Below are 10,426 nucleotides of genomic sequence, written 5' to 3' on the forward strand. Positions count from 1 at the left end.
CTTGAAAACTACATACACACTTTTCACCACTTGTGTGCAGCAGCACAAGCTGAAAGCGTATGACATCATCACATTGTGTAGTGATTGTGTCAAACATGTCAGCAACTGCCGATCACACAGCCAGCAGATACAAAGCATAAGGATTCATTCAGAGTTGTTTGTTGTGTTCACCTGATGAATGAAAGTCCAATATTGTCTCGTCTTTTAGATTTGGTTTGGTCTCCATCAACTGCTGAGAAAATTATCTGGACCCTTCGGCGCCAGCTGTTGTGCTGAGTTTACAGACTGTGACTGTGTTTGCAAATTTGCTTCAAGGGGATTTACAATCTGTACAGCATACAACACCCTCTGTCCTTAGACCCTTGAATCAGACGAGGAACCTCCCCTCACACACACACACGCACACACACACACACACACACACACACACACACACACACCACCCTCCCAACCTACCCCACACATGTACAGAAAAGAGCAACATATTATAGACCAATCATAAACATTTATAAAGAATACAACAAGACTTTTATGGGACAGAAAGAAAACATATCAAATATGAAAAATATCACAATGTGCATTTTTAATTATTATCATTTATCATTTTAAAGCAGTGGAAAATAGCTATGGCCAAATGGGTGAATGCAGAGGTGGAGACAGAATGAATGTCTTGTCAGTAGGTTGAAAGATAGTTTGGAAGATGGCCTCTGCACATGGAAGGTGGCTTCTTTAGAATTATTTAAAAAAAAAAATGTATTCATTAGTGCAGCTTTAAAAAACCCAATCTTTTTCATTGAAATCATCTGTCTGACACATTATGGAGAGGAGAGGGAGGAGGAAGTGCTGCTCATGGACTTACCCCTCCTCCCTCCCAACTCCCACCTTATTTAACAGGCATCTTCATCAAGGTCCAGGCCCATTAAATACATCATTGGAGCGGTGATTAAATATGAAACAGACTTAAATGTGGTAATCAATCATTTAATAGGTTAACAGGCTTAAAATATCAGAGCTCTCCCTCAACCTGAGCTCACTGAGGAAAAGAGAGGGAAAGAGGGCAAGAGGAGGACAGAGAGATACCTGCGACATTTTTTTTTATGCCAATACTAAATTTAATGTTATTGTTATAAAGCATATAAAGTCAGGAGTCAGAGCGTCACAATACTGCACCGTTTATCATTTACAGTCTACTTGAACTGGCTGTGCTGCTGAAAAGCCATAATAACCGGGTATTGGAGCAAGATGCAATGATACATTCAACTAATTGCACATAACTGGAGCAATTACCATGCAGCTACATGGAACTAAAAGCATTGAGCTATAGAATGTTCAGTGTGCAGCTTCCTTTGAATAGTGGCATGAATGCTTCTTATTGAGAAAAGGTTGTGCTCTGGATTCACACAGCGGTTAAGTGTGTGAACACTGTATTCTCAAGAACGACCTCCCACTGGTGTCGCTCCAGGCTTTCTTTCTTCCCACTATGTAAGACTGGCAGTAAATATCCTTTTTTTTCCACTTGGAATCAGGAGATGAATGTGACAGTTTCTACATGATTCAAAATGTCCAAATTGTCACCTTTCACCATCTGCGCTAAGTGCCACAGATGGGTGCCACAGACTTGTACTGTAAAAGTGTGATGTACGTTTGAATGGTATGTTGGAGGAAGAAGTGAGAAAAACACACTCACTGCCAACTAAATGAGTTTCCCAACATTAAATGGCATAAAAACCTAAGAGTTTATAAAATGCAGGGACCAGTTACATGTTCAGGATGAAAACTACACAAAGACAGGGATATGCATGGAGTATGCATTATATTTATATTCATGTATAGAGTTCTACACGGGCCTGAAACTGTTAGCTAAACCTTAGGACCTGACCTGGCTGAATCTGACACTGAAATTTGAGACTTGAACCTGACATGAAACTAAACCTGTGAACCCTAACCCTAACCCTGTCATGTTCTTCCTGTTCCTTCTTCAAGAACAAAGAGATATGTTTGCTTTGGACTAAAAGAAAGGCTTCCCAGAGAAAGGCCGGGGTGTCCCTGTGGCCTCTACATCTTTTGACTTTTGAAACGTCATCAGTCACAGCCCAAGTACAGTTCCAATTCAAAGTCTGCATCTACCCAAGTACATATAAAATATCCAGAAATGTTCTCGTTCCACCCGTTTCATCGAGGATACATTGGGACATGACTTGTGTGGACTTGGGACAGCTACGTATGCCAGCAGAGATACTGAGCCAGGCCCAGAGCTGTGACAATTTTCACCTTAGACCTGTGTTATCTCTGCAGCCCTTTGGCAATTTACTGGCGGCTCTGTGTCTGTAGCGTTCTGATATATGATAAAATCATCTAGAAGATGAAATTTGGTCTCTGATTTTAAATATAATATTTGTTGCTGCTAGTTAATCTGAGAAGATGAGGCTAAAAAATATGTGATTTCCTGAACAGTTTAACAACAGTGCTGCCTCTGTGGGCTTCTTATATGTACAAACATACCACCACATTTCAGTAAAGATAAATATATATAATAATATAAATGAACAGTGGCAGTGTGGTTTATATTAAACTTTGTTAGGTTTTTAATTTATATTACCTATGTGATGTGGGAAGTGTATATTTTACTACACTGCCAATTATCCTGTCTGTGGAGATTTGAGTTTAGATGGTTTTGTCACAGTTCAGTCAGGTACAGGCGTGTTGAAGTGTAAATGCTGACATTAGGAAGAACACTGCTGTTCCAGTTGCCAATAGTCCTCCTGTCCTCAGGAGTCTGGACTTCTGAGCTGAACTTGTGAAGTTCAAACTCCCAAGTACGGGAGTCCAGACTTAGCGTACTCTGTATTGAGAAATGGCTCATGATTGGCCTGAAGCCACACGACTGTAGGCCCAACCCATCTTTGTTGAAACTCCACTGGCAGATACTGTGTATATGTGTCTACATATGATTGGCTGTTTTACTGTATATTTTTTTGTCTCATACTTACCTATTTAAATGTTAATGTAATGTGTTTTGTCATGACCCTGATGAGAGTATCTAAAGAGATGTGCCAGAAAACTCTACTTTAATAACTAGAATAAAGACCGTCTACCACCATGCTAGCAGCTCCCTGAGGCTGCAGTTAGACGCAGTGACATGGATGCTCATAATAACATTGCAATGTTGAGCAAGTAACTTCTATGTTCATCATCTCAATTAATTATGTTAGCATGCTAACACTTGCTATTAAACTGAGACTAAAGAAAACAAAATTGACTTAATTTCTCCAATTGATGCTGGAATTTTTCTTGAAACGTCCCAGGGTCTGTGGGGACATGGGATTCAATTCAAAACCAAAAATGTCAAGCTCATGATGGTGCTGGAAGAAAAGGCAGAATTTAAAAAAAAAAAAAGATTCATTCACTCACAATCAAAATCAATCCATTCAGTATAGTTATGAAGCTATTTTAGTTTGAACCCATCAGCCAAGATGCTGCTGCTGGGTTGGCTGAACATAATTTATCTGGAAATGGCAACAATATTAGACAAATACAGAATCTGCAGATGCCCTACAACACAAACCACAAGTTTCTTAAAGTAGACATTGAATCATTGTGCTTGGATTTGCATTTTTATTTTTACATACTCATATGGGCGATCTAAGACCATATTAAAATAAGAATGGAAAAAGTTGTTTGACATTTCGTTTCCAAAGTCACTGTCCAGTGGACAATATGAAAATTTGAAAATTAAAATCCAATATAAAAAGTGTTTAGCCTGATTTTCAATTTATGGAAGCAACCTTTTAATCACAATTAGAATTAAATGAAATTTTCTAATAATCTGAAATGAATATCATAACAGGATTTGACATTTCATTCTCACAGACTTAACCTGCTCTGCAGTGCATAATATTCAAATGCAATAAGCAAAAGAGTGCCCCACAGTCTAGTGCTTTTTACACTCACATGTCAGCCGGATCTTTTGGTATCAAAGTAAAAATGAAAATGCAACACAATTTGGAAATGAAAATGGTATTTGACATTTAACTTTAAAGACTTAACCTGTTGCACAGTGGAAATATTCAAATGCATTCAGTGAAACAACACCCCCAGTCTGTTGACAAGGCAGAGCAGCCGTCCTCACACATGACCTGTTGTAGTTATTTAAAGCATCACAGTGTCATGAATTCATCTCACATGCACCTGTAAGATGTCATCTGTGGTGATATCCCAATCACTGGCAGCAAATGTCAGAAATAATGATTTAGTTCATAGCACCCACACAGAAATAGACTTTTACAAGGTGCTTTACGGTACAATGATGAAATGGAAAGATCATAAACACAAAGGGATAAGATAAAGAAACAGAAGAAGAGACCTAGAGCAGATAAAAAAGAAAACTGAGCACAAAAAAACAATTAACTAAAGTAAAGTTTAAAAATGTGCTTTTGACTGAATTATCATAAAGAGGTGCATAGAATGTAAAAACCATGCTGCATGTGAAATGACCATTTCACAGTGAACCATAAGCCAGGGCAAAGTGATTTGCCAGTGAGTGAGTAGTCCTGGTGGAGGCTGGAGCCTCATGTCTCAGCTTCCTAAATAGAAATCAGGCTTCAGAAGAAAAGAAGAGAAAGACAGGGGATAGAAAACTGCAAGCAACTGGATATCACCCAGTTTTTCTCAGAGGGGTGGGTGAAATGAACCTATTAGCTTAGACCATAGTCAAATAGGTTCGCTCAACTAACATCAATTACTTAATATCCTCACAGAAAATTATGAGTGTTTTACATTTTGCTCCTTTTGGCAAATATTTAATGAGTGCAGGCAAACTTTTAGCAGCTGTTCATACTAAATCAGTTGCCCCTGCCCCTGCCTGGTGCCAAGGCCCAACAGATGCAGCTTCAGGCTCAACAGCCCTGTCTCCCCATACCTCTACTGACAAAGCAGCCCTACAACCAGCTGAAGAATGTAGTGAGCAGCACTGTGTTGAATGAGACGTAAATTGGCATAATTGACTGCGAGAATTCCTTCTTTTTTTTTTTTATAATTAATTCAATTCAATTCAATTCAATTTTATTTGTATAGCGCCAAATCATAATATACATTATCTCAAGGCACTTTACAGGGTAAGGTCAAGACCTTACTTTGTTACAGAGAAAAACCCAACAGTTCCCACAACGAGCAAGCGCTTGGCGACAGGGGGGAGGAAAAACTCCCTTTTAACAGGAAGAAACCTCCAACAGAACCGGGCTCAGGGTGGGCGGCCGTCTGCCTCGACCGGTTGGGTTTAGGGGAAGATAGAAAGAGGGGGAGGGGGAGGAGAGGGGAGAGAAGAGAGAGAGACCAGGAACAGCTGTGTCGGTAATGGCGTTATTAATAATAAAGACAGGTAATAGTAATAGTAAAGATGAGAAGTAATAGTAAAGATGACAAAATTACAAAATTAATAAAAAATAATTGAATCTTTTTCAATGCTAATAATTCATACACTGTAAATATTTTTCCACATAAAGATCATTATACAACATTATACAATTATACAAAGAAAAAAAAATTACCATGAAAATTACATTTAAACTTTAAAAGAGCAGGTTTTTCAGTGGGTATCAGTCTTGCATCAAATGGTGAATTCCACTGTATGCTGAATCCTGTCTGCACGCTGTCGTATTTTCAGGGTTCATGTGGCCTGTGGTGGTGGGTCCCAATGTGATATCTTCTCAAAATCCCCAGCGGCGCTCCTGACCATCCTTATCCCTGCTGAAGGGCATTTCATCTCATGTCTGCGTGTTCAGTACAGAGCTAGAGTCAGGACCGGTTAGCCCATCGAACCATAAAGACCAGAATCAGGGAGAAAAAGCTAGCCTGAAAAAAAACACACCTACCAACATTGACATGTGGCATTTTTTTTTTTTTTACAGCTTACGTAAACAAACAGAAATGTGAAAAACAATAATTTGGGATTTTAGGAGATTAGTTAGATGCTGGAACTATTTAGTAGCAAACAACAACAATGTGCATTGTCTGTCAAGGTTCCTGAGGTCTTTTCTTAGTGAGGCTGTTGAGCGTGGTAGAATTGTGCCTGTACAGAGACCAAACTAACACCTGTGCTTACCCACCAGATCTCACATCCCACAGGGTATCTGGACATAGAGCACAGAAGTACTGATCAGATGGATAAACTGTTGTTGATCGAGGAAAAGTTCCGGCACATAATCACCCCTTAACCCACAAATGTATTTTTATTGTATTTCTGTTTGTGTATAGATTGAACAAGAGATACAGCACGTTAGTTAGTGAGCTGTAGAGGTGTCCGTAGGTGTATTTTTCAACATTGCTGACAGAGTGAAGCCAGCTGCTTCCCCCCTGCTACCAGTCGTGATGCTAAGATAGGCTAACCACTCCTTGCATACTGAAAGAAACCACACTCACATATTTCTGTTGATGATAAAGACAAAGTGTGTTTCTGAATACACTGTGTGTAAATCAGTTACCTTATGTCTTGATTGTTTTTTGATTGTTTCATTTACAACTAACAGACTGCTGAGCACATGCTCCAGACTGAAGCATTCTTGCAGTGGAAGAAAAAAATGTATATTGAATAACCTCAAATCAGTTTCTGAATGTATTTCAACCACGAGAGACTTCATTCTAAAATCACAACAACGGATAAACTTTTTCTTGCTATGTGCAAAACAAGAGAGGAAAGGTGAGAGATGTGAGAGTCTTTGATTAGACCCATTGTGATATCATCATATCTGAAAAGTGGTAAGGCCCCGCCCCCAGGGGTCTAGTCACTGGTGGTGGTGGTGATGGGAAGAAGCTGCACTTGACCTGGCACTGGATGTGAAGACTGGAGGTGGATGGGGTGGAGGAAGGTGGCAGCGATACGCACTGACATGACAGCTGACAGCAGAAGAGGAGAGAACAGATTTAAAGTTTGACAGTGACAACGTGATTGGCTGGTTGAGATCATGGCAAAATCTGATGGGTTGTTGAAAATACCTGAAGTCAGCTGATTACAAGAAGCGAGGGCAGAGAGGGAGAGGCCTGCTTGAATTTAGGCTTAGCTTCAGATATACACACACACACATATACACACACTATTCATTTCTGAATATATGGCAACTGATTTGCATGTCAGCTAGCAAACATTATTATTTCTTCACATTGCTTTCATCAAATGCAGCTTGAACAGGCCTCACAGGCTAAACTCTTCACTCGTCACTGAAAGTTGTCAGTCTGCACAAAATGAATTCAAATGAATCCACCCAATTAATTTACACCGACCTTTCATTAAGCCTGACTGAATAATTAAATGAGTGTTTTTTTTTTCCTTTTTTTTTATTTAACATTACTGCTACACATCTAAGGCAGAGGAAACAGAAGAAAATCCTAATCTAGAATTCAGCTGAACAAAACATAGAGTGTGTGATTCTGAGCGGCTGTTCTGCTGCTGGACTGCAAAACCAAACACACACAGTGAGTGAGCTCTGGTAACTGCTCTGCATGCTACCTGTTTCTACACACCTCTGTGGAGTGACGTGTTTTTGTGAAATGAGGTTGGGTATAAAAAAAAAAATGGAATGCAAAACACTTAACTCAGCTAAAAGTCTTTACATTCGACACCATTAGTCTTCCACAGGAGCAGACGTCCAGCTGTGCTTACAAAGAAGAATTGATTTATTCATCAAATTCGGCCAAAGCAATCTGAGAAATCTTTACAATTATTGATAACTACCACCTCATAGTGTTACGTTAAATACTTGCTATTGCTGCTGGTGAACCGAGTTGAAGTTACTCTGCAGGTATTGTAAGAATTTCAGTCCAGCATTTCAAACACCATGTGCTCAATGCAGTCTGATCAAGCTGTCAGAATTAGCTGTACCTGGCTGTTACAAGACCACTGTTCCTGTCTACGTCAACTTTCATAGACAATCATCTGACTGTTAACTGGCCTGCATCTCAGTTCGTGCATGTTGAAATTTTGGGTAAATCTGTGTAAACCAGTGTCTGCCCTTCCTTTTGTCTCCCCCCTCTGGGAGTGAGAACACCTACACAAACACTTTGCACAGTTCCAAGATGATAATCCAGCTCTCCTTTCCATGGCTTTCTTTTTTTAGACTGTAATCATTCCTCTGAACCCTGAACACAGAGTTCCTTTCTTATCTGGGCATCAGGCACTTTTCTTGGACACTACCTACATTTTTCCATTTAGGCTCCACCATACTCCTGCTGCTGTAGTCTACACAGTCTCTGTTGCTATGGTTCCTCATCGTAAACATATCTGGAGGCTCAACACAAGCCCCCGACAGACAGCTACATCTTGTTTGCCCGGACTTTTATTGTGTCCCCTGAGCAACACAGTAGAACATGCTGAAGGTTCCTACCCATATATTTCATCCAGGAAGCTTCAGCATGTTTTACTGAGTTGCAAGGGGGCTTCACTTTGCCTCCAGATATGTTTACAATGTACATAAAGACAACAGGGGACCCTCTGAGCTCTGGCAAACTGATGTAAAACACATCAGTACAGTGCGCAGTGCGGGAAAGTCACCACAGACACCAGATTTAAAACTCCACCTGCCGCTGACAGGCTTAATCAGCACTGTGTGAACTTGTTTGGCAACAGCTTCAATGTAACATATGTTCATTTATATTGAAAACTCCTGCACTCCAGCTTTAAACAATGTTTACAATAAGACACCTGAAAAAGAAAGAATAGAAATTGTGTGTGTGTGTGTGTATGTTTGTGTATGGAGCACATGCCACAACATGTTTTGTGCAGATGAAGTTTCTGCACATGCACAGTCCTGCTGTCGTCTTTGGTCTTGCACACTCGGCACCCATTCATCTTTTTCCCCCATCAGCAACCTCAGAGGATGAAGATGCCCTCACGTTTATTTCCCTTTCCAACAGCTCTGACCATGGTAAGGCAGAGCGGGGGTAGAGCGAGTCATCCACTAATCTGAAAGTCGATGGTTTGATCCTGACTCCTCCATCCACGTGTTGAAGTGTCCTTGGGAGGATACTGAACCCCCAAATTGCCTCCGATGGCTGTCCCATCAGTGTATGAGTGTGTGTATTAGAAATAGAAAGTGCTGTATGAATGTGTGTGTGAATGGCTTCCATTGTAAAGCGCTCTGAGTGGTCGATAAGACCAGAGTAGCACTCTGTAAGTGCAGTCCATTCCATTTATGCTTCTGCTTCAGCTCCTGACCCAGGAGGCAGGAGGTGAAAAGGCCGCTGCAGAAAATGCTGTGGCCCATTAGACCCTGGATGAGGTCAAGAACCATGTGCAACTCCTGGTTTCTCTCTGATGCTCCTCCAGTAGGGTTACCAGTGTAAACCTACATGTTCCATGTGTAGTTTGAGTTTGAGTTTGCAAGATGCCCAGATTTTTATGTCATATTCTGCTGGTTTTGAAGGCATGTACCAATTGCCTAAAGAGGCAGCGACCTCTGAATGCCACCAGCCTTTTATCCACTCCCTAACATTAGGACCTGGTTTGTAGAGTAGTGACAGCTGTTCTCCCCACACTGTGTTCTTCACTGTCCTTATAGCTTCCGACTTATCTCTCTCCTGTCTGCCAGCTCTTGTCTTCCAATTATCAACCCGATCACCCTTCAAAAGATATGAAAGGTCTCCACAGACATGGTGGCTCAGAATATGGCCCTGCCTGACGCTGCATCCCACAGTCTGTCGGTTAGTCTTTGGACTTATGAACCTCAGCCAGGATGAGAATGATAGTTAATATTTCTCCCAGCAGAAAAGGTGCATATATATATATATTTTTGTTTTCCATTCATTATCTATCTGTCTGGCCTCTCCAACCACATTTTCAGTTACACTGAGGACTGCAAACACAGTTAAATTACTCATGGGTAAGCGATGGAGTTGGAGTTCTGAAAAAAGGATGGGTAGCTTGACTGCTTTGTCTCCATAGCTGTTGCCCCAGCAAAGCATATTTCTGCCATGAATTCCCCATTCACTGCTGTTAAGCTGGTAGATGTTCCTTCCATTCACTCACCCTAACGTTGCTGCAGTCCCAAACCATTCAAAACTCCTCGCGGTCTGGAAGGGGAGACTGCTCTCTCTTCTTCTCCAGGTAATCCACTCACCACATTGTCCCAGCTGCCCAATCAGCTGCCTCCCTGACTTCCTCACTGATCTTGTATTCCACTCCTCTGGCTGGCCTTGACAACTGACCATTGTAATGAGGGTTGAGTTTTAGCAACTTGCAGTAGGATTTGTTAGTCAGTCCCAAATTTTTTGAATTTTGTAATCTGGTCAACTTTACTCCCACATGAACATAATGGCCAAATATATAACTAACTAATCAACTAATAGGGTAAGCCTACAACATTGGGAGTCTAATGGTTTGTGAGGGTGGAGTCAAATTCCCAGCCTGAATTACTGTCTCAGTCTGCCCCTGGATCAA

The sequence above is a fragment of the Trachinotus anak genome, unplaced genomic scaffold (assembly GCF_046630095.1).
Source record: "Trachinotus anak isolate AG129_WGS33_773 ecotype Australia unplaced genomic scaffold, CSIRO_AGI_Tana_v1 ptg000021l, whole genome shotgun sequence".
In the NCBI taxonomy this organism is placed as follows: Eukaryota; Metazoa; Chordata; class Actinopteri; order Carangiformes; family Carangidae; genus Trachinotus; species Trachinotus anak.